This window comes from Capsicum annuum, chromosome 10, assembly GCF_002878395.1.
Source record: "Capsicum annuum cultivar UCD-10X-F1 chromosome 10, UCD10Xv1.1, whole genome shotgun sequence".
In the NCBI taxonomy this organism is placed as follows: Eukaryota; Viridiplantae; Streptophyta; class Magnoliopsida; order Solanales; family Solanaceae; genus Capsicum; species Capsicum annuum.
In genome coordinates, this window is record NC_061120.1 from 61083471 (window position 1) to 61108201 (window position 24731).

Below are 24731 nucleotides of genomic sequence, written 5' to 3' on the forward strand. Positions count from 1 at the left end.
GAAGTTGACAGTTAGAAAATCAAACATCCACCAATCTAGACATGCAATCAAATCAAGTTAGATGAGCACCAATCATATTTTTTCAATAAGTAAATCGATTTCTTCATTAGTTTAACGTGCATCTCAATATTTATAGAAGTACTTCCTTAATAGAGTCCTATTTTAGGAGTATTTTTCTATCCTATTTTAGGAGTATTTTTCGAATTGATAAGGAAAATATTAATTGATTCTCCTTCTATATATTTTAGAAGTCACATATATTTTAGGAGTCTAATAATATAATAAAAATAATTAAATAATAAATTGAAGAAAATAGTGAAAAAACAGTTTTGTCTAAAGGTACGTTTTAATGAAGGACAAAAATTTCAAATCACTTTTCTAAGCGTCTTCACACTTTTATATATTATAGATATGTGATCAATTTACAAATACAAATATAAAATAATTCTTTAAAAATACAAATGCATCGATGAAAATAGAATACGAATACGAATATAAATACGAACACAATAAAATCACAAAATACAAATACAATATGCAATCAATTATAAAATATAAATACAAAACAGTTCTTTAAAATACAAGTGCAAATTGTATAAAATATAAATGATGGTGCAAACTAACAAACACAAATGCAAGTGTGAAATATAAAATATAAATACAAATGCGAGCAACAAAAAACAAATACAGGCGCAAATTTTAAAATATAAATACAAATACAATTGTATCAATGAATACATAAATATAAATGATGGTGTATACAAATACGATAAATAATTATGGTATTTACGTTATCATCCATAACTTGTGCTCCAATAGTCATAATTTTTTAACATACAAAAAAAAATATAATAGAACAAAAAATGAGAAAGAAAATAAGTACAAAAAAGAAAATCAAAAAAAAATCAAAGAGAAAAGAAGAAGAAAGAGAGAGAAGCTATAGATAGAAGAGAGAAAGAAAAAGAAAAAAAAAGAAAAGAAAGAAACGAAAAAAATAAAAATAGAAAAAAGAAGAAGAAGAAAAAGGGAAAAACACGAAAAGAAGAAAATATAAAAAAAGAAAAGAAAAAAGCAAAAAAGAGAAATGGTAGTGTTTTTTGCACGACTAAATAGGTAGTGTATTTATGTTTTTTATGAATACAGAGTACTGAATAAAAGTGAATACAATGACTATAAATGGTAATATTATTAAGTGAAATATGAAGGTAGATTTTGTGTCAAACTATCGCTATTTTTTAACTTTCTCATTTAATTAAGGAAAAATAAAATCCATGTTGGTGTCATGTAGATTATTTAATGTGGGAATATGAGGATTTAACACATGGAGGGTAAATATAGCCTTAAAGTTGAATGACAAGGACTAATATCAAAAAAAGGACAACGAAGGACAAATATAAGTTCTTTTCTGAAAATACAAAATCAATTGGAGGAAGATCCAGCCTCCGTTTAGAGTTACTAGAAGCTTGTCTGAAGGATCCTCGGACCGCAAAACAGCAGAACAATGCTAGCCCAGCCAAGGGACAATGGTCAAAAAAACCAGAAGATTGATCAAAGTTAACTTGAAGTAGGCCTGCAATGCCAACATCTTCTCAGCTTCTTTCAACCCTTGTTGGGGCTCTATATACACCAGCGAATGTTCAGGTTGTACGATGGCCAAGAAGCTCAGAAGAATGAAAACATCTGCACCCTTCTTCATCTTCATGCTATTTTAGATAGATTTTTTAGCTAAAAGGAGTAAAGGGGAAATGGGTGATTGGTCTCTGGGTGCAATTCTCATCCTTTATACAGCAAAATTACTTGAGGAATCATGTGTTCTCCAACAAACTTATTGGTGTCACATCTGTTTAGACTTGGTCCAAACATGCTACAATAACAGTAGCATCTCTTTAAAAGTTTTTTCTTAATTGTAATGCTGCTTACTGAGTTGAAAATGGATGTAATAATACTCTTTCCTTGTGATTCTGGATATTGCAGAAAATTTTAGATCTCCGCTTATGTTCTCATTTTTTCCCAATTGAGGTGTATTATTGCCGCTAAAGTTGGTTCTCTCCAAACAGGCAAAATTATAACCAATCAATCAAAAAAAAAAAAAAAAAAACATTATAACCAATCAAACGCCATGTGGAAAATTATGATCTTCGATGCCGGCAAAGCATCCATTCTAGCTCACGAAGTCAAGGATTTTGCTTTTGATCCAGTCAGTGAGAAGCTAATTCCATTTTTATCTTTAGCAAGCCCGTGACTGCCGGAACAAACTAGAGCATGCTCAGCCAACATTACGACCTTGTCACGCTGACAGTTCAATGGATGGAATAGTTGCCGCTTCTAGAATGGAATAGTTGCCCTTTCAAGTCCCGAGGCGGCGGAACTAGAAAAATACGAAGCATCAAACCACTTGACGACTCCTTCCATCATTCCTTTTGACGGAGACCAAATCTATTCCCAATATCTTACCCCCCTTACCTTCTCATCCCAAGGGATTAACCACTTCAATGCTATGAGCATGGATATACCATGTTCCTATCATACTTGTATTTGCAAAGTATTCAGCTCATTAATGCACAGAAAAATTACAGTGTGATTGTGTTTTTGTCATTACTCATTGCTCGATCATACCCTGATGAATATCTGAAGTCGACCAAAGCTAAAAGGTTGAGCAGAGACAAACGAGAGAAGGAAATGGAAATATGAGACTAAGCACTCATCAAAGATAAAAAAAATCCAGCCACAAATCCTCATCAACCAGAATTAACCTGTGAATCAATTTAATCACCCAAAAATAAAGTTCAAATTAAAAATAAAAAATTGTCAAACTCTAACTAAACGGCACATTCGACTATAGTTCAGCTAACTGGCTGTTGGTGGTTCCCATAGCTATTGGAGGGTGCCCCATAAGCTGCTCCAGCAGCATACATGGAATCTTGACTTTGTGATGCACCGTACCCATAACCACCATAATTTTGCTTTCCATAATAACCTCTGTTCCATTGACTACCAAAGTCCGCTCTAAACTGCAAAAACAGACAAGTATAAGTTGCAAATATAGCAAATAGATCATCTTGTGTTGGTTAGCAGTATTCCTATTTATGTCATGCACTTTCCTTTTTAGTTTGTTCCAAAAATAATGATACCTTTTTATATTTAGAAACAATTTAACTTTAATCACTTATTTTACTCTTTATGAGATGATCTACTGTCACACAAATATGTATGGTTTAGAAAGTTAACCTCACTTAAGTCCAAAGTTGGAAAATTACAATGTTAGAAAGAGAAAGACCCCCTCTCTCTAAAACTGACCCCTAAAATCCCCAATATTTCCCAGCAACATGACCCCCCGGATGAAGCTCTCAGTGACCCTCACCCAACCCTCTCCAAATCGAATCAATCGAAGGAAGTCCAAATACAAGAGGCGAGCCCTTCCTATAAAGACATCACAGTGGGGATAGTGCCCTCCCTTAACCTTCCCATCGAGAATGCACCCATTGACGACAAAGATGCAAAGGATCCAGCCGACAACTTGATTAATTTCACAATGGAAGATAAACTCCGCCTCTACGCGCCCTAGAAGCACTCAATTATAACCAAGGCGGTGAACAAGAATTTCAACCAACAATAACTAAAAAAAAGAAGTTGGTGGACTTGTGAAAGCCAATCTGAACGAGGAAATTACATGTCATAGACCCAAATGTGGGTGACTTTAGATTTTTGACCCAATAAGAAAAGTCTTTGAAAACTAGCATTCCTTCCTTTTTTAAGTATTGTACAAGTATAATTTTGCCCCTCTACATCTCAAATATATTTTTAAACGTTCCATACTCATTTGTCTTATAAATTCTATTTTTTATTATTTTCACTTTTTAAATTTTTTTCTTTAATTTTATTTTCATGTTTTAATTCATTTGTCTCGAACATATATTTTCTCTCTTTTTTTTTTCTCAAATATTATCTATTTCTTCATTTTTTTTATTTTTTTTAATTCATTTGTCTTTAACCTTTATTTTTTGTTTTTATTATTTCTCTTCTTTTTTTTCCTGATTTTCTCAAATACCCTCTACACCTCAAATATTTTTAAACTTTTCATACTCATTTATCTCTCATGTTCTATTTTTTATTATTTTCACTTTTTTATTTTTCCTTTAATTTTATTTTCATGTTTTAATTTATTTGTCTCAGCCTTTATTTTTTCCTCATTTTTCTTTTTTTCTCCAGCATTATCTATTTCTTCCTTTTTAGTATAGTACAAGTACAATTTTGTTCTTTACACCTCAATTTTTTTTTTTAACTTTTCATACTCATTTGTCTCTCAAATTCTATTTTTATTTTTATTATTCACTTTTAAAAATTTTTTTTTTAATTTTATTTTCATGTTTTAATTCATTTATGTCAACCTGCATTTTTTTTCTTTTTTCTTTTTCTCAAACATTATCTATTTCTTCATTTTTTTCTTTTTTTTTTTTATAAATTCATGTGTCTCAACCTTTATTTTTTGTTTTTATCATTTCTATTTTTTCACCTCATTTTTCTCAAACTTTCTTTTTATTTTTTCCTCTCATTTTTATTTTTCTCAATTTTTTTAATTCTTCGCTTTTTTCTTCATTTTTTATTTTTTTCTTGCCTTTTTTTTCTCAGCCTTTTTTTTTACTTCTCTATTTTGTTTGATCGTTTTTTTCTTTTTTCTCAACTTCTATTTTATTTTGCTAATAAATAAAAAATTGAATAATCCGTAAAGGGGTCTTCTTTTTTTGATATCAAAACAAATTTAAGGGCATGAAAACATAACGTGGTAGAGTCAACTCTTGCCCTTTGAAAGTCCTTGAGCTATGTTTTGCCTCTAAGGCAATAGTTGTAGAACATCTCATAAATGACAACATAACGTGGTAGAGTCAACTCTTGCCCGTGGGACATAATTTGTTGTTTGAAAATCCCTGAGCTAAGTCTTGCCTCTAAGGTAAGAGTTATAAAACATCTCATAAATCAAAATACAATGTGGTATTGTCAACTCTTTCCCATGAAATATAACTTGTTTGAAAGTCACAAGTCTTGCCTCTAAAATATAGTAGTGTCAACTCTTGCCCATGAAACGTAGTTTGTTGTTCGAAAGTCATAAGTCTTGCCTTTATAATGTGATAGTATCAACTCTTGCTCTTGATATATAACTAGAATGGAAGAAATCAAAGAAAAAAACAAAAATAATAAAAATTGCAAAAAAAAGAAGAAAATGAAGAAAAATATTAAAAAAAATAAAAATTAAAAAAAATATAGAAATTGAGAGAGAATAGGAAAAAAATAAAGGTTGATAAAAAAAAAAAAGGTCGAAAAAATTTAAAAAGAAAAAATAGAAATCAAAGAAAAATTAAAAAAAATCTTTATAAAAGTAGAAGTTGAGAGGTGTAAAGAAAAAAAGTAAGGGTTGAGAAAAACTAAAATAACAAAAAAAAAAAGGAACGAAAAAATAAACAATCAAAATAATATAAAAGAACAAAAAAAGAATTGAGAGGAAAAACGAAAAAAAGTAAGGATTGAGAAAATTAAAAATAAAAAGAGAAAAGAAAAAATAAAAATCAAACTAAAATTAAAAAGAGAAAAAAAATAAAAGTTGAAAGATATAAACATGGAGTTGTTATCCATTATGAGAATCATTTATGTAATTTACTCCATTGATCAGGGGGTTTTGTCCAAAAAAATATTAGTTAATAGGTAAAGGCTATTTTAAGGAAGCTTTTTCATTTGGGGCTAAAATTTGAAAGTCACCCTAATTTGAGTTTATTTTTTAGATTCACCCCATCTGAACCCTTGTGCCTTATAGATCTGGGCCTTGGATTCTACACCATCCCCTCCATAGAGGATCCTGGTTTGTTACAGGCAGCTTCATTTCGATTAGAAATTGGGAATCAAACTTTGTCCTAAGTGAATCGAAGATCGTCTCAACAGCGATATGGATTTGACTCCCTCAACCTATGTTGCTCGGACTCGACTATTTTTTCCGCCGAACCCGTCTCGACATGAGACTGAGGCGGGGACGGGTGCTTCCATAGTCTCCGATTCGGTTAAATAATTTCGGAGACGTTGACCAAACTAAAGAAGAAATTTGAGAGGAAACATAGAATAATTAACCGACGACTTACTGAAAAAAATCCCGACCAACGACCACCGGAACAAAGATGGCATTGTCGATGTACCACCGCCGCCGCTATCGCCAGGAACCATCGTCGCCATCGTCATACCACTTCAGTCGTAGTCGTCAGTCATCCATTTCTCCCACCTTAGCCGGCGGCGGCGGCGGACACAGTGACGCTGTTTTATTTGTTTGTGTTCTTAATAACATATATTAATATTAATATTAATATTAACAATATATATATATATATATATAAATAAAAAGTAATTCTTTAAATAGTAAAAGTATACTTTGGCAGCACTCAGCAGTATGTCGATTTATTATGATATACTTTGACAACAGTATACTTACTTTGACAGCTTTATGTCAGTTTAGATTCTTAATTATACTTATTTTTTATCTTTTGGTAAATAGACGTGAGTTATAATTTTGGAAAAAGTTTCTAATACAAATACTATTCCTAATTGAAAGTAAAATCAATGAAAAAAGTAACTAAAAATAGTAAAGTAACTAAAAAAATAAATTCGAATTCCTATGGGTCAAGGAAAAATAAATTGGGTTAAAATTGGGAAAAGTCTAAAATTATCTTCATCAAAAAAAAATTTAACTTAAAAAATTTGATTATTCTTTATCAAATAAATTGGGAAAAGTTTAATAAAGCATTTTTAGAATATCTGTATAACTCTATATTTATAATATTTGATTTTTTTAGCTGAATCCCCACACCCGTATCCATACTCAAATTCGCACCCCCGAATCTTAAAATTTATATTTTGACGAATCCAACTCTCGGATCTGCACCCGTCTCGGATACCTGCACCCGAGTCCGAGCAACTTAGCCCTCAACTACCCACTGAATTTTATGATGCAGCCATCCTCCAAAGAACAGGAAAAAAGATCGGCAAACCAATTAAAGACGATGCTTGTACCTCATCAACCTTGAGGAGGAGGTATGTGAGAATCTGAGTCCAAATCCCCATGGAAACCCCAATAACTCCTTCAATTACCATAGGCAGTCATAATCAACAGTTGCTCTATGAGGATAAGGGTCTCTTATGCAAAGTCCGTGGGCATCTGGGTCATGTAGCCTCATCTTGTCGTCTTAATAAGATATTAGATCACCCCCCCCCCCCCTTTAAGGGAGCTGATCCAAATCCCCCTTCAACAGCAGGACGAGTGAAGCAGGCGGAGCAGTAATGGCAAACAGTCTCGTTTGTCACACGAAAGAAAGCGACGACTAAAACCCTCCCCCCTTCCCAAAAATGCGCCCACAGCACTGATCGTTGAGGTTTCTTAACACCACTTTGTCGGAGCTATTCCTGGCAGGAGACAATATCCCTTTGGACAGGTCAAAGGGAAATGGGCCTATTCAACATGCGAAGATTGACCTCCCAATTGGGCCTCCAAACAAACTAGTGTTGGGGCCCAATTTGATAGGGCATTCTAACATTAGGCTAGGGGATAAGTTCCTGTATAACCAGACCTTGAAAGGCCAGTTTTTAGCCCAAGCAAAAAGGCCCGTTCATGAACTCAAACGACCCAACCCCATTGTTCATTCCAATTTCTCGGGCAATAACAATCTCTCCATTACAAATTTAACTAGTAAGCCTCAATTATTTTATACCCATGGAACAAAAAACTCTCAAGGTAAAGGGGGCCATTAATGCCAGCTCGATGTAGGCACTCGAGCCTAGAGCTAATCTTGCTCGTGCGACGGCGAGGAACCTTTCCACTTCCCCTAAAGACGTGATAGATTTTGTCCTTAAAGAAGGACAAAGCATTAAATCGGGAACCTCTTTACCTTTCCGCTAGTGGAACTACCACAGATAGTACCTTTTTAGGAACTATGATCCATTTTCAAAATAAGCATGAGCTACGCGACATCCTCCAGTATGATAACCTTCCTGAGGAACCTCTCCTACCAACCCACCAACCCACCGGCCAGCCTCATGGATGGAAATATGCTTGTCCAACTAGTCAGTCCCACTCCATCTCGAATGGGAAGAGAGACAAATAACAATTCTAATTCAGGACCCAAGTTACCTAGCCCAGCTTGCAATGGAATGTCTGAACCACGAGCTACAGAACTTCGGGTCCAATATTTCGAAGGCAACCCTCTTCCAGGTAATCAGCATGTTTTACCAAGAGGAGCAGACTCCCGTGACACTGTCAAGCATAATGAACCAGATGAGTCGCAGTCTTCTCTTCTTTCCACCCTCCAACCCAGCTCTATTACTTCAAGGGCCAGCTTTTGTGAGGCCTAATGGGGGAAACCAATAGAGTCAAAGTTGGGCCCAACATGCAACCTTAGTAACAAGCCAGACTCAAATGACCAAGGAAATACTGGAAAGGGAAAGTACCTTGGAAGCCCTAAGAGCAAGCAGCAGGGAAATTGGGAGATCTTAACACAGCTAAGGATCCCAAGAACAGAGGCTCTAACTCTAGAAGGACCCATAAATCTATAAATCTAGAATTCACAAAGCTCTTTCAGGAGATGGCGATAGTCCTCCTACCCCGGGGGTACACTCCAAGTTAAGATTAAGAATAAGTCTACCAAGCCTTATGCTAGGAGAGCAATTCTCAGTCAAAGTGTCCCCCCAGCTAAGAAAAGGAAAGCATTAGAAATGGAAGGGACCTCCAACCCCTTGGGAAAGGGCAAGGAGATAGTAATGGAAACCCAAGTACCCAAACCAATGATGATGAATTGCATCATATGGAATGCTAGGAGAGCAACAATGTTGAATTTAGGACGCAATATAAGTCTATGGTTCATATTCACCAGCCTACTATCCTTGCTCTCCTAGAAACTAGGATGACAGATCATCAAAACCTGTGTGAGGAATTAGGCCTCCAGTGCCAAATCCAATACAGTTCAACTGGCACTTCTGGTGGTTTAGTCATTATGTGGAAAAATGACTCAATCACCATTGACGCTGTCTCCATCTCCACCCAAGCCATTCATGCTACTGTCAAGGTCAGTTCTCCAGTTCTCCTCTTCTACTTGGTTACTTAACCAACTCCTTCTGGAATTGAATCAACCAGTACAAGCTTATTGACCTTGGATTTAGGGGAAGCAAGTATACTTGGTCTAATATGAGGTACAGGAATAGGCAAAGCTTGATCTTGGAAAGGCTTGACAGATGTCTTGCCAATGATCAATGGATTCACATATTCCTTGAAGCCTCTGTCACCCACCAACCTAGAAACTGACCACTCTCCCCTCCTTAAGTAACATTACCACTGCCACCTGACTTTGAGGAGAGGGCTAAGCTTTGGAACAAGCTTACTTTTAGAAATATACTTCACAAAAAACACCTCTTAGCTTGATTGGCTGGTATCCAGGCTTCTCCCCCATTACCCCACCAGCCCTTTCCTTTAAGATCTGGAGAAGGCCCTTAATTAGGAGTTTAGCAATATTCTTAGGCAAGAGAATGATTTCTGGAGACTTAAGTCCATGATTGACTGGTTGATGGATGGGGACACCAACACTAAGTTCTTCCATACATCCACCCTTAACAGGAGGAGAAGGGGAAATACTGGCTTTTTCAACAAAAGGAGATTAAAGAAGCTATCACTTCTTATTACAGATCTCTCTACTCCACTGAGCACAGTAAAGGATTCCTAAGATACCAACCCAACCCTTCCACCTTTGGCTCTATCAACCCCTCTCACCATGACTCCCGAAAGCTGTTCCAGGGGCAGAGGAAGTTAAAAGAGATGTTCTCCTTCAAGCCAAATAAGGTTTTAGGCCCTGATGAGATGCATCCCTTTATGTACTAGAAATACTGGGACATTTTAAGGACAACCCTATTGACTTTTGTTACCAAACTTCCACCACGCATACCGTCACCAAACTTTCACCGCCCATACTATGGAGACCAGGGTTAATTCCACCTATCACTGCCTTATCCCTAAGTGTAAAAATGTCACCTCCCTTAAGAACTTCAGACCCATTGGGCTCTGTAATACCCAAAATAAGATTATTACAAAGATCATAGCAAATAGAATGAAGCCTCTGCTATCCTACATCATTTGCCACAGCCAAGCAAGCTTCCTTTCTAAGAGAAGAACCTCTGACAATGCTATTATTGTCCAAGCATATATCCGCCACCTTTCCGAGATGAAAGGCGAGCAAGCTAACATGATCTTAAAAATTGATCTAAAAAATGCCTTTGACAGGCTGGAATGGAATGGTCTTTTATAAGACAAGCCCTTTTCTTCTTCAACTTCCCTGCCAAGCTTATCAAGCTCATCATGTCCTACATTTCCTCTTCTACCATCTCCATCCTAGTCAATGGTAACAGGACTCCTACCTTCCTTCCTTCCAAGGGGATCTTATGTCTCTTTACCTATTTATCCTCTATATGGAATTACTTTCAAGAAAGATCAACACTAAAGTTGATACCCTCCCGTGGTCTCCTATTTCTATTAGTCTCCCATTTCTATTAGTCGAAGAGGAACCCACATCTCTTACCTCTTCTTTGCTGATGACCTTATGCTATTTGCTAGAGCTGATATAAAGAACTGTCACACCATCAAAAGAACTCTTCAAACCTTTAGCAACCACTCTGGTCAGAAAGTTAACCTCACTAAGTTTTAAGTCTTGTTCTTAAAAGTGACACCTAGCAACAGCTCTCTACCATCTTGGGATCCAGGCCTCCACCTCCTTCTCCTTTAGGAAGTACCTCGGTTTCCCTATTTTCCAAAAAAAAAAAAAACCTGTGATAGGGGACTTCCAGTTCATATTGGACAATATGAACAACTTACTGGTTGGAAGGTTCCTTAGCATGGTTGGAAGGATCACCCTGGCCAAAGCTTCTTTAGGCAACATTCTTAACTATGTCATGTTGTACATCCACCTGCCTAGCAAAATTCATTACCACATTGCCAGGGCCCAGAGAAATTTCATCTGGGGCACCACAAGTATCAAGAGAAAGATGCACATGGTTAAGTGGGAGACGATTACTAGAACTAAAAGAGAAGGGGGACTGGGCATGCAACAGGCACCCATCAAAAAACGACCCCATCCTTTGCAGCCTTGCTTGGAGAATGTACTCCAACCCTTCCTCCCTGTGGCCAAGTGTCCTTACCTCCAAGTACAACCCATGTGGGGGTAGATCTACTGCCCTTGTTCTAGAACTTGAAGAAGGCTTCACAGGGGATGGAACATCTGTAAAGATGCCATGCACTAAGCCATTCAGGATGGGGCTAAGGTGGATGCTTGGAAGGATAGGTAGGTCCCAGGCATGCCACCCCATCTAGCATCCTTCAAGGACCTCAACCTACGCCTAACCTCTCCCACATAGTGAAGGACATATGGAGGAATGGAGTTTGGGATTTCAGCCCTATTTCTTTTGTCATCTCTCCTGAGATAACTTGTAACATCCAAAACACCTTTCTCCCTAGCAGGGCTAGCAGCTTTGATAGTCCTCTGTGGAGATTGAATGATAATGGCTCTTTTACTTGCAAAAGTGCCTACCACCACATAAGCACCATGGGCAATACCAGTGTCACTAGAAATCCCTCTTTCAGCTGGATCTGGCACACTTAGATCACTAACAAGGTTAAATTTTTCCTTTGTCTAATCCAACATAATAGCCTCCCAACCAAGGCCACTCTCTCCCTAAAGGAATCAATATCTCCCCAGATTTCCAGACTTGTGGTCAGGCCCCTGAAGATCAACAGCATAACTTCTTTGATTGTACCCCTATCAATATCAAATCCTTCTGGCTGGAGCTAATTCATCAGGCTAGGGGTGACAAACCCTTAGACGTTAGCATGTGGTGGAGCCGGACAAGGCAGCCTTGTACTTACCTTTATTTACTTATTGCATATCTGGTTTACCAAAAAAAATATATATATGTATGGTTTATTTTAGACCACAAGTTTCAAAAGTCTTTCCTAAATTACGTGCCAAATCAAAGTGCATCACATAAATTGAGACGAAGCAAATTATATTTTTCTCGCAGTGTGAGACAAGATATAATTAGGTCAACCGTGGTAAACTGAAGGCTTTGTATTTCAAAAAAAAAATATTGTAACTGTATTCTTTATTCTAAGCAAAAAGGGAAACCTAGACTAACGGGAAAATGAAATTAGAAATAAAGATGAAGTTATATGACTGAAAAGGCACGACATGCTACAGACACTCTCTAGTCCAGTGGTAGCAGAAATCTGCAATCTATTGGGTGTGATTAATATTAAGAAAATGTTTGACTATTTTCTCTTGCCTAAGGAAAATGATTTTCGAAGATTAGTGAAAAATGACTTCCCTAGGATCCAAGGAAAATCATTTTCCAGGTACAAACTACATCTAAAATCCAAAATATAGGTCAACCATTAATAAGGAACATAAAAAAAGATGCATAAACCATGTCACTCCTGAGCTCTAAATGTTCCAATTACATCATAGTGGGGAACCCCAAGAGTAATACTAATATAAGTCAGTATGTTGTTTTACAGAACATCCTCCAGAACCAGTGAGATTACATAAAAGATAACATCCAATATAGTCAATAATGAAGGTAAGACACCAAATAAATTTTCAATTCATTTGGATACACCATTAGAAGTTTAATGTATCAGGTGAATTGCTTAAATTCCAAGTCTGTTAGTAACCTCTTCAAAAAATATTTGTAGCTGATGTGACAGTAACTAGTTTGATTACGTATGCCAACAATATATATGAAGTAAACACATGAAAAGTACAGATTTATCAACTTGTCGGCATTTGCTTTCTAGGAAAGTGGCTTATCCAGGATATAGACAACGAGACTCTTCATATGAAAAACAGAACACTAGTAGAATTTTTCCGGGAAACGTTGTTGCCTTTCTTCTCACTTTGCTCAAAGTACACAACATATGGACACTTTTGACAGAAAACATGGAGACCCCACGAAACAAATGCTGGCACAAGCAACTCAATATCTACAGAAAAAAAACTTTTGTAAATGCACATTTACAATTTTGGTACGTACCTGCTTGTTTGCTGGATTTCGAACCCAGGAAAGACGAACTGTCTGAGTTCCAATAACTGTTCCATTTTATTTTTGTATTGCATCCTCTGCTGCGCTCCTGTGGAACACAAGATGCAAGTAGGTTATGCAACATAAGCATCTGAAAGCTACAAGACTACCAACATGCAGTGACGAAGACAGAAAATACCTTGAGGGTGTTCAACATTTAATTCATATGCACACAAAGTAATATTTGACCTATACACAGAATCATTTTCTGGCGAAGGGTGTTCAACTGACCACCCTTTTGCGAAGCTTATCTTGGCCCCTGCCTCCATAGAAACAGTAGTAACAACAAAAAGTTTGACTATATGCATAACCAGCTCAGTTTATCAGTGAGTTCACACAGCAAGTTCATTTTTCAATTGTGGTAGGTTTGATAATATGATTAGTTGATTACATCTTCTAGTGATTTCAAGTTGGTTATAAATGACATTTTACTAGAAGGCCATATGATAACAACCCAAAGTGAGAATTATTCTGGATTGAGAAATTATGCAAAAGAAATCAGTATATATCATATTTAGTAACCAAGATAAAATTCTTCATCAATCTGTAAACTTCTAGTTCCTGGTAGATGAATGAGTCCGTAGACCTTTTCCTTCTTTCTCAGAAATACAGTCGCTAGCTAAAGGGTAAAACATCTTGTTTTGTATGTTATGATCAGTACGTTACCCTGATAACTCTGGATGCAGATTCTCAAGTATCACAAGTAAAGCCAAACCACACTAATAAAAATACTAAACTAGTACTGACCTAAAAGCTCCAACCATTATAACTCCTTCGTAGTTTAGTAGGTTCTATCAAATCAGACCAAATAAAGGAAACTCTTAAAACCACCAATATGTCCCCACTATTCCTGAGTCATGAGAGTCACTTCTCCTCATTGCCTTATATACCAATATATTGTACTACAAATTCCTTAATATCAACTATTTCGTGTTTAGCAATATCCCATATTACCTGTCCGAAAATTGTACAAAACCACATCCTTTTCCAGCTGGTATTTTCACAGAGACCACATTGCCAACAACAACAAACCCAGTGTATTCCCACCTAGTGGGGTCTGGAGGGGTAAGATGTACGCAGTCCATACCTCTACCTCTGGCTAAATGACTGCCTGAGTTCTGCATCGGTAAAATCAGAGTCAAGTCCTCCCACAAAAACCTACACAGTATATCAAAAGTTTGAGAACAAATTGAGTAACTAGGACAAATTTCCACTAAAGAGAGAAGCACCCACTGTTGTGTTTGACAAACGACTATCGGACTGGGAAGCCTGTGTTGCAGCACCATTTGATGCATGTCCACCTGCTAATATTACAACTGAAAAAGAATCAGCAATTGAACACCTCGAGAAGAAAATATAAGAATAAGATCCAAATATTTGACAGCAAGCATAAATTGCAGGCATATATCCAAGAAGTATCTGGCATAGTTAAACTACCAAAAGATAGTCAAAATTGTTCAGCCAGGTAAAAATGATAATGCCTCCTCCAAATTAAATATCCTATTAATATCTTATTACGTTAATCATAGGTCAAGTTGACTAACTTCCAGCATGAATGGAAAAAGTAAACGCTAAAACCGAAAAATATGGATAATAAGTGAAAGATAATAGGACATAGGAATGTCCACATAGTAGAAAAAAATTAAGAATGACCCTGTAGAAAACAGCTCATTCAATATAGAATGTGGGACTACGAACTACAGAAAATTATGGTAATTTAATTCAGTATAATCAGTATAGTTAATATCAGAAACAACCTATCTGCCTTATGCAAGGTAGGGGTGATGTATGTGTACACCTATCCTGCGCAGACACCACTTGTGGAATCACACTGGGTAAGTTGTATACAAAGTATGGTAAATGACTTGCAGGAAAACAGGATACAATATCTTGTACCTTGTGAAGAGTATTGTTGCATTGCTGATGGTTTCTTTGGAGTAGCAACACAAATACGCATAGCCCTGCCAGAACAATATATGCCATTCATTTCTGTCATGGCTCGAGACCTCTCGCTTTCGTCATCAAACCTAACAAAACCATAGCCTTTTGAACACCGTGTTTGAATCTATTACTACTTTTGCACCTTTAACCGATGGATATCTAGTGGCGAATGTGTCACGCAACATTGTATCAGTGACATCAGAGGCCAAATCTCCTACAAAAATGATAAATCAGAACCAGCACCAGCATCTGCACGCTTTTCACCAGTACTAAAGGCTGACCAATTTAGGCGGAATGGTTGCTCTGCATTTGGCATCATAGTGCCATTGTAGCTCTGTAGGACTTTTTCTGCAGCTTCATGGGTATAGAACTCAACAAACCCATAACACTCAGATTGACCGGTCTGCTTTTTTCGAATGACCTTCACAGAAATAACCTGCATGTTTTATGAAAAGTGATCAATCAAGAGAACTGATGCAGATGCATGCTATTACACTAGTTGATTAAACACCATAATCCATGATTGTTTTGCCATGGGCCATGGCACCTAGTCAAAAAGTGTTATTTCAGGAGGAATTTTCCACTAACTTTTTTATCATACAAGATCTTCTTACATTACCTATCAAAACAAAATTCCTATATGAAATTGCCTCTCTCGGTGGTTTTCGTACTCATAGCAGATCTAACACCTGATACAAGAATAATCACGGATATGAACTTAGGGGAGTGCGTGTTGGACCTGACACTTGGTGTGTGCAATTGAAGTGTAAAAGATGGCCAAAACACACCAAAATCAGTCCACTTTTTACACTTGATGGGCGCCTCACCCTTGAGGGGTATTATGGACATTTTATCTTCCATTTTGTAATAGCTATATAAGGAACATGTTAGGGTTTCTTTAGATAGATTTTGGAATACCAAGAATCACAAGTCCTCTCTACTCTTTAGGAGGCAACCCGAAACTAGGACAAGATCTAGTGTGGAAGCACTAGTGATAGTGTTTGCTTGGAAACGTAGGTGCTAGAGAGGTAGAATCCGATCTTGTGTCGCGTAAGAGATAGGTGAATCATTGTGTGTGGTGTTAAGGGTCCAAGAGTGGAATAGGCTCTTGAGTTCTTAAGATTATACCTTTTTGTAGTCTATCTATCTATCCTTTGTTTTCATTTTAATCTTGTAGTTTGTGTTCTTGTTATTTAAACCGTGTATTGTTTTGCTTGTTATAACATTGTTGTTGTTCTTCGTGTTGTTCATTTTTATGTCGTTAATCAAATTTGTTGTCCGCTGAAATAGGTGCTAAACACCTTGTTATTGTGCCATTCTTGTTGAAGTTGAAGATTGGCCGAGACGATCTCCCAAAGGGGCTCTCGGTTTTGGCTAACTTGTGGACTGTTTTGTGCGTTTCTTGTGTTTCCAAGTTTTTCTTGTATCATTTGGTATCAAAGCATGGCTTGATCTTGTTCCTACAAGATCAATCTTGGGCTTGCTTGTTAGAAAATTCACAAAAAAAAAGAAGAAGTGTCCTTGTGTTTAGTGTTCTTGGCCGAGAACTTGAAGATCTTCTTGTTGTTATCTTGGCCGAATTGTGTTGTCTAGATCTAGTAGTCTTTTGCTTGTTTAGAGTGTTTCTAGTGCTGGTTTCTTTCTCACCAACACTACAAGTGTCTAGATATAAAGTTTGAACTTAAAACATTGACATTGTTGTTGTAAACTTGAAGTGGTCGTGTGTTGTGGACTTCTTGTTGTGGATATGGTTGAAAAGTTAGGTGTGTTGTTGGCGTTCTTGAAAAAAAAATTCTTGTGGTGTTCTTGTTGTTCTTCATCCACTCCCATATCTTGACCAACTTAAAGTACTTAATACATCTAGAAAGGTGAAAGACAAAGTTGGAAGACTTGTTGGTGATAGGACTAGCTCACATCACTCTTGACTTGACCACAACTTTTTCAACCACTTTCCCTAATTCAAGGGCCTTGTCTTGTGGGAATAGTACAAGTCAAGTCACACCTTTTGAAGATTGAAATTGAAAAAGGTTCTAAGACTTACACTTTCCCTCCAAAACCAATTTCATCCATTCCAAATTGAGAAGTGACCAAATCATCAAATTGATAATTACAATTTGTTGAACCCATGGCCAATTGGAGGGTGACACGTCATCCATTTACTATTCACACGTTAATTTGAGCTCAAACTTGGATTGTTAGTTTCTTATTGTTGATTCCTAGTTTCGTTTGTTGACTCTAATAACTAATCGACAAGCTAGTACTCCTCTACTAGATTGTAAATTAGTTTTTGAGTACGTTTCTTTGTGTTAGCGTTATTTTGTGCTTTTCTTGTTTTTGAATCGTAGAATTTCTTGGTTCAAGTTCGGATATCACTTCTTTGAGTCGTCAAACAAAGAATCCATTCCAACAAAGGAGTAGACTCACCCCTTAACTCATCACGAACTACAAACCGGCTTGCAACACTTCTGAAACCAAGTGTGATACGATCAAGTGTGTGAGAGTGTGGTGAGGTTGTTTCGAACTAACTTTTGTTTTGTTTTGTAGGCTTGTTCTTTTCTTTTTTATTAGGTGCAATTACAAGGGAATCAGCGGCTTCAACCTCTCAACCCATGGACAACAATGCCACCAATGTCATTTTGGCCTACCTTGACACTATGTCCTGAGACCTAGCTATGGCAAATGAAAGGTTGGATCGTATGGTAGGTCAAAGGGAGAAAGTGGGCTGCCCGAACACACGTCAAGAGGAAAGTCGTAGCTCGTGTGAGCTACGAGGTAAAAACGTTATCCCCTACACTCCTATAAGCTTAGAATGTTGTGATGTGGCTAGTAGTATCCAATTGGATGTAGTTGTGGATTTACCTAAAGTAGAGGTGTTTGAGTCTCCTTATGGTGATACTCTTGGTGATGTTAGGTCTTGTTGTAAGTACACAAGCACTAGTTGCTCCTTTAGATGGCGAAATTGATCCTTCTTGTAAGAATGATTTATGTCCATCTAGTGCTAGCCCTTATAACTTGAAGGAGGTTCCATTACCAATTGACAAGAGTACTCACACACTAGTGGACCTTTGTGAAAACCAAGGTGAGTCTACGTTGGTATACGGGTTACCAACAACTAGTGAAGGCGTGCAAAATGATCAATCGGGTGAAGATGACCTTGATTTGTTTGAAAGTATAGGAAACCCGAATTGTATTGTACAATGGTTTTGGTCGTAACCCCTTGGCTGCCCGTGATGGTGTGAAGCTAAGCGTGGGTTACCCTTTTAAAATTGAGAATAACCGAAACCTATGCCCATGGCTACTTCTCCCATTTGACCCCGGTGCCATCTTAGAGTATGGTAGGAGCAGTCTCGGCCTTTGTTCTTTATTTCTTGAGTGTAATCCCTTTGCTTCCCATGATAGTTTATGTATATGTAGGAACTACTCTCTTGAAAGAGAAAGCGTTGCATGCCTAGAAATGTTATCTACTCCTTTGTGTGTTTCCTATGTTGAGCATACTAATGACGATGAACTTGAAATTAGTAAGTACTTACATAAGGACACCCTAGTTGGAGTTGACTTGTGTGACACCTTTCTCTACTCTCTTTGTGCTCATGATATTAAACATAGTGATATAGAGGGTATGCCTAATTTTGAGGACGGCACCATAAGGGAAAGTAGGAGTGGCCGAGACCTAAACCCTTGGTTACGACTACCATTTGATCCCGGTGCCAACTTAGGATGGGAAAGGATTATTCTCGGCTTAGGCTCATTTTGTTTTGATGTTTATCCGAGCCACTTTCTTTGTAACATTTGTACTAGTCTTTCCATGTTTAATACAAAGGACCCGTGGATATACTTCAAATTTGTTCCCCCTCGGCATGGCATGTTGTTGTGTTTATTTTGCTAACCCTAACCCTCATGTCATGAGGATGTGCGTTTGTTTGTCTTCTCTTGATCTGCAAGGTACGGATTCGAGGTCGAATCAATTTCAAAAAAGGGAGGATAATACAAGTACAATCACGTAGATGGACTTATGAGGGCATATGTTGGACCCGAGACTTGGTGTGTGTAAATGAAGTGCAAAGGAGCACCTAAATGGACATCAAAACCGGTCATACACAGCACTCCAAGGGCGCCTACTTGAAGCCATTCATTAAAGGGCCTTTTTGGTCATTTCACCTTACTTTTGTAATATGCTATAAATAGAACCCCTTAGGGTTTTTAGTAGTTAGTTTTTGTTGAATATTGAAAGTTGTAAACACTTAGAACATTTCTCTCTTGTGAGAAAGGCCCCGATGGCCGAATCTTGTAACTAGAGCAATTTACAAGTGTGGATTTGACTTGTGTTGCATTCAAGCTTGGAAACGTTGATGTTTAGAGGAGGTAAAGTCCCTCTTGTGTCAACGTAGGAGTTAGGTGTTTGTTGTATGTAGTGTTAAGGGTCCAAGAGTCCACCAAATTCTTGGGTTTTTAAGATTATACCCTCACTTGTCTAACTATTTATCCCTTTTGTTTATGTTGTAATCGTTTGTTTGTTGTTTTTGTACTCCAACCCGTGAGGTGTTGTTATTGTTACCATATTTTTGTTATCTTGTTCATCATCTTGTATTGTTAACTTAGTTTGGTTTGTTGGCTGGTTTGGTGTGAAAACACACCTTTGCTATCTCATTTCTTGGTGTATTTTTTAAATCCGAGAGTGGTCACCAAGATAGTCCTCAGTTCTTGAACTTGTGAACTGATTTTGGTGTGTTTCGTGTAGTTCCTTGTTTTTCTTGTATCATTTGGATTATTAGTTTCATTTTGTTGTTTCTTCAGTCTCGTTTGTTGATTCCATTACTAACTTACAACTAGTACTAGATTGTAAGTTAGTTTTGAAACCGCTCTTCGTGTTAACCTTCTTTGTGTGTCTTAATTCTTTTGAGTCATTGTAATACGTCCTTGTGTTTTCCTTACTCTTTGGAGTCATTGTAAACGTTGGATTCACCTCTCAACATCTCTCAGAGTACAAGCAAGCTGACAACACTTGTGAGTTTGAGTGTGAGGGATCCGAGAGACCAGAAATAAAAAGAGAGAGAGGATATTTTTGTACAACTAATGTGTTTTTGTTTTGTAGGTAACTTCTTGGCCATAATGGAAACCATTTTGGCCCACCTTGATGCTATTTCCCGAGACATGGCTAGGGCGAATGCGGGTCTTGAAAAATTAGGCTTGGATATGTCTACTATACTTGAGAGGTTGGATCAAGTGGAGAGTCGAAGGAACTCTCGTGTTTCTACTCCTGAAGCTTCACACCAAACAATCACTCCTCCAAAACCACCACCAAATGACAGACATAAGCCAAGCAACCAAATGTCCTCCAATCCGAAACCTACGTAGGTCAATTTCTCCTCAATTCTATCAAGTCCAACCAGAAGGACTCGGAAGACAAATCCCTCCCATCCAAGCTCCACAACCGAAACCCCACTTTACCAAATCAAGCCTCTCAACTGAAGCTCCACTTCACCAAAGCCGACATGTCCATGTAGAGGAGAATGGTAAAAAGGAACATGAAGGATATGGAATTTACGACGATGCTTGTATGATGGTAGGAGGCTTGTTTCGGATGAGATTGAAGACAAGGCTCAAGATGGAGAGGAAGCCAAGGTTCAAAATGAAGATATTGGCTAAGACTTGTTGTTATTGAGCTGTCGGGTTCTTCATGTTTTGAGGACTGTTTTGAGTGATTCCTTTTGAAGTGGCCCTTTGAACGAGGTGAAGCCGTGAATTTATGGTCAAATTCCTCTCAAGATGGAGAGGATGATACAAGAATAATCACGGATATGGACTTAGGGGAGTACGTGTTGGACTCGAGACTTGGTGTGTACAATTGAAGTGTAAAAGATAGCCAAAACACAGCAAAATCAGTCCACTTTTTACACTTGATGGACGGCTCACCCTTGAGGGGTATTATGGACATTTTGTCTTCCATTTTGCAATAGTTATAAAGGAACATGTTAGGGTTTCTTTAGTTAGATTTTGGAAGATGTTGTAAGTCATAAGACACCAAGAATCACAAGTCCTCTCTTCTCATTAGGAAGCAACCCAAAACTAGGACAAGATCTAGTGTGGAATCACTAGTGATTGTGTTTGCTTGGAAACGTAGGCGCTAGAGAGGTGGAATTTGATCTTGTGTCACGTAAGAGATAGGTGAATTATTGTGTGCAGTGTTAAGAGTCCAAGAGTAGAATAGGCTCTTGGGTTCTTAAGATTATATCCTTGTGTTGTCTATCTATCTATCCTTTGTTTTCATTTTAATCTTGTAGTTTGTGTTCTTGTTATTTAAACTGTGTATTGTTGTTTTTGTGATAACATTGTTGTTGTTCTTCGTGTTCTTTATTTTTATGTCGTTAATCTAGTTTGTTGTCCGCTAAAATAGGTGCTAAACACCTTGTTATTGTGCCATTCTTGTTGTAGTTGAAGATTGGCCGAGACTAGATCTCCCAAAGGGACTCTCGGGTTTGGCTAACTTGTGGACTATTTTGTGTGTTTCTTGTGTTTCCAAGTTTTTATCGTATCAACACCCATTCTATTGCATGACATAACAGAGATTTAGGTGGCTATACACTGACGGTATTATTCCATTTAACATACTTCACACCAAAAAACGTCCAAACAATCCTCTCCTCTCTTTTTAACTGTAAGCAATCCCCTCTTTTTTTCACATCCTATATGAGTAAAATAGTAGCTACTTACTTTCCTAAGATACATAAGACACTACTATTTAAAAAAACATACAATTGTGGCTTGAATGGAGGCCTCAAGGGTCTTATTCCCGGTGTTCCGGGTCTCATTATTTCTATGTAGAGATTCTCTTGTCAAAAAGACTAGGAGAGAATTGTTTTCTCCTTTTATAAATTCTATTTGAAAATAAAAGTTGGATAACAAAGCTTTCCATCTAGCAAATATTTGTTTAGAAACAAAGTTCTTAAAATCCTTTTGTAAAACATGTTTAGTTGCTTTGCAATCTACTCTTGGCAAAAATTCTTTGTTTATTAAATCATCTTGAAATTTGGTAATCCATAGTACTATAGTCAAAATTTCCTTTTGATGGCACTATAATTGTGTCACAACCCGAGGCTACCCCCTAGTCGCGACAACGGTGTTTACGGTCACAAGTGACCACAAGCTAACCTATGAACTAGTACCTGCTGTAAGCACTGAGTAAATTGATAATAAAAGACATGTGCGGAAAACAATTGATAATGCCATAAGGTTTAAATACTGAAAATACAACCGAATTCACAAGTCTAAAAACATCTGTCAAGGCTGATAAAGCTAATAAAACTAACTGACTGTCTGAATGTCTGAAAGCCTCTAAACTGACTGAGGAGTGATGGGACAGGCCCCAACAAACTCCAACTGACTAATTGAAAAGAAATGCAGAAATACTAAATAAACATAACAGGTCCTCGATAGATGAGGACTCACTACTGCTGCTGTTGAAACGCTGGACTGTCTAAGTACGAACGGGAAACTAAACGTCCGAACCTATGATATAAGACATCATAGCGCAAAGAAGAGTATGCAGTCAGTACTTTGAATGTACTGGTATATTAGATGAGGTTAGGCTGAAATGCATGGGTTAACTGTGCATGAAGTAATGACTGACTGAATAGCCTGAGATAACTGAGCATGCATGCATGAAAACTGAAATACTGAGAATGCAAGACCAAGCATATAATGTTTCTGAGAATAATTTGGAAACTGAGTTACTGAATAACTGATAATCTGTATGCTTTGGTCAAGCAAACCTCAACTAAATATTGAACTAAGACTATGGAAGGTATCATCCAACCGACATGCCTCAATCTGAGCTAATCGGGGTCCAACCTGTAACCCCAGTTGGAAGGGTGTCTGTATCAAGCCACGGATACTAACACTGGCTGTGTAGATCCACTAACTGGCGTTCCGAAGGACAAAAGAGTCACCTTATACTTGCAGGAGTACTCATGACATATATGTCAACCCTAAACTGGCAGGAAGACATCTCAAACCTACGCTGGCAACGTAGTTCTGTAACTCAGGGATTGCTACTAAGGGTCAACCCCTAAACTGGCAGGAATGTCCCTGTCCCTGAGTTCGCTCAGTGCTGAATCCTACTCCCAAATGAATAACACTGATCACAGGACTGAACTAAATTTAACTGAGCAAACAACTGATCATAATAACTGATTAAATGACAATGCTCATGGTTTATCCGAAATCATTCTGAAGATACTGAAATTTTGTAAACAACTAGGTATTGGGTGTTCATAACCCACCAGCACTAAATGGAAATAATAATAAGGACATAAAAGCTTTGACAACCATAATAGAGATTCATTATTCAAGACCCCAATTTAGGCTCATCAAACACATGAGAGTCATGGACTTAAGCATGGGAATGGGTAAAGCATGCGATAATTTACAATACTAAAACCATGAACTAAGGATTTCAATGTGAAAATTTCAATATTCAAAACATGTAATGGTTCATTCCACTTGAAACACATATAATCATAACTTGAAATCAATTTATCAAGATATTCATGGACATAATTCAACAAAATCATGTAAAACTCAAAATTTAAGTATAAAAAGAGATGCTTGGACTCCATGGGTGAAAACGGCCCATGGATGAACATCACAAATACTTTAAACCCTTAAGCTTGAAAAAGAAATACCAATCTTGATGCTTTTTTGAAGGTTCTTGAATTGGGGAACTTGAATTCTTGATTTTCTTGGAGAGAAAGTAATGGAATTTGATGATCTTGGGGAGGAGAAGGTTTGTTTTTGAGAGGAAATTGGAGAAGATGGGCAAATAATGCCCTAACTGGAGTTATAATCCTTGATTTGATGAATTGGGTTGAAGGAAAACGACACAATTACCCCTCAGACATTTAAATTCATCACTAGAACGCGTTTTCAAGGCTCACCGCGACGTGGTGAAGGTGCCATCAGGATTAACGCCGCGACGTGGCCCTATCTTGCTGACTCTCGGGTTTCGTGATCCAAAACATGCCCTAAACCTCGTCCAAAAAATCCAAAACTTCCCCGAGACATACTTCTTACACCCCTGAACATGAATTAACTCAAAAACCAACACCTCGGGGTCGGGAAGACCAATTTAAAAATCCTCGAAGTTAAGAGGCCTTACAAATGACTAAGTCCCCAACACTTAGTGAAATTTTCAGGTTTTTAAGCCTCTTAGGCATGCAACTAGGAGCTAAACTGAGCTAAGAATAATATGGGGTATTACAAATTGTTTTGAGCGTTGTTCCAAATACCTGAAGTGCATCACACTAATTACTCCGAGAAAACTCTGTTTAAGGATGCCTCCATATCTTAAGTCGAGGACGTCAGTTTCTACCATCGTGAATGCTTATGGATGTCATCTTCCTAGACATTGAAGTTTTCTGAATTACTAATTTGATTATCTAGAATGTCTTAGTTTGTTGTAATCCCCATAGGAATGGATTATTCTTAAGACGTTGATAAAGAGGTTTAGAAACTTATTTAATATTTGGAACAAAATCCGGCAATATGCAACATAGTTGAGACTCCCTAGAAATCTTGGAGCTGAGTTTTATCAATTAATCCTATGTTGCTCGGACTCTTCAAAAATGTCTAACGGTTGCGTGTTGGATTCG

General features: G+C 37.4%; 1 pseudogene; it reads right to left on the bottom strand.

Annotated features, from left to right (window-relative positions):
• Positions 1–2744: 2744 nt before the first annotated feature.
• Positions 2745–24731, bottom strand: part of LOC107855994 — a 42722-nt pseudogene continuing 20735 nt past the window's right edge.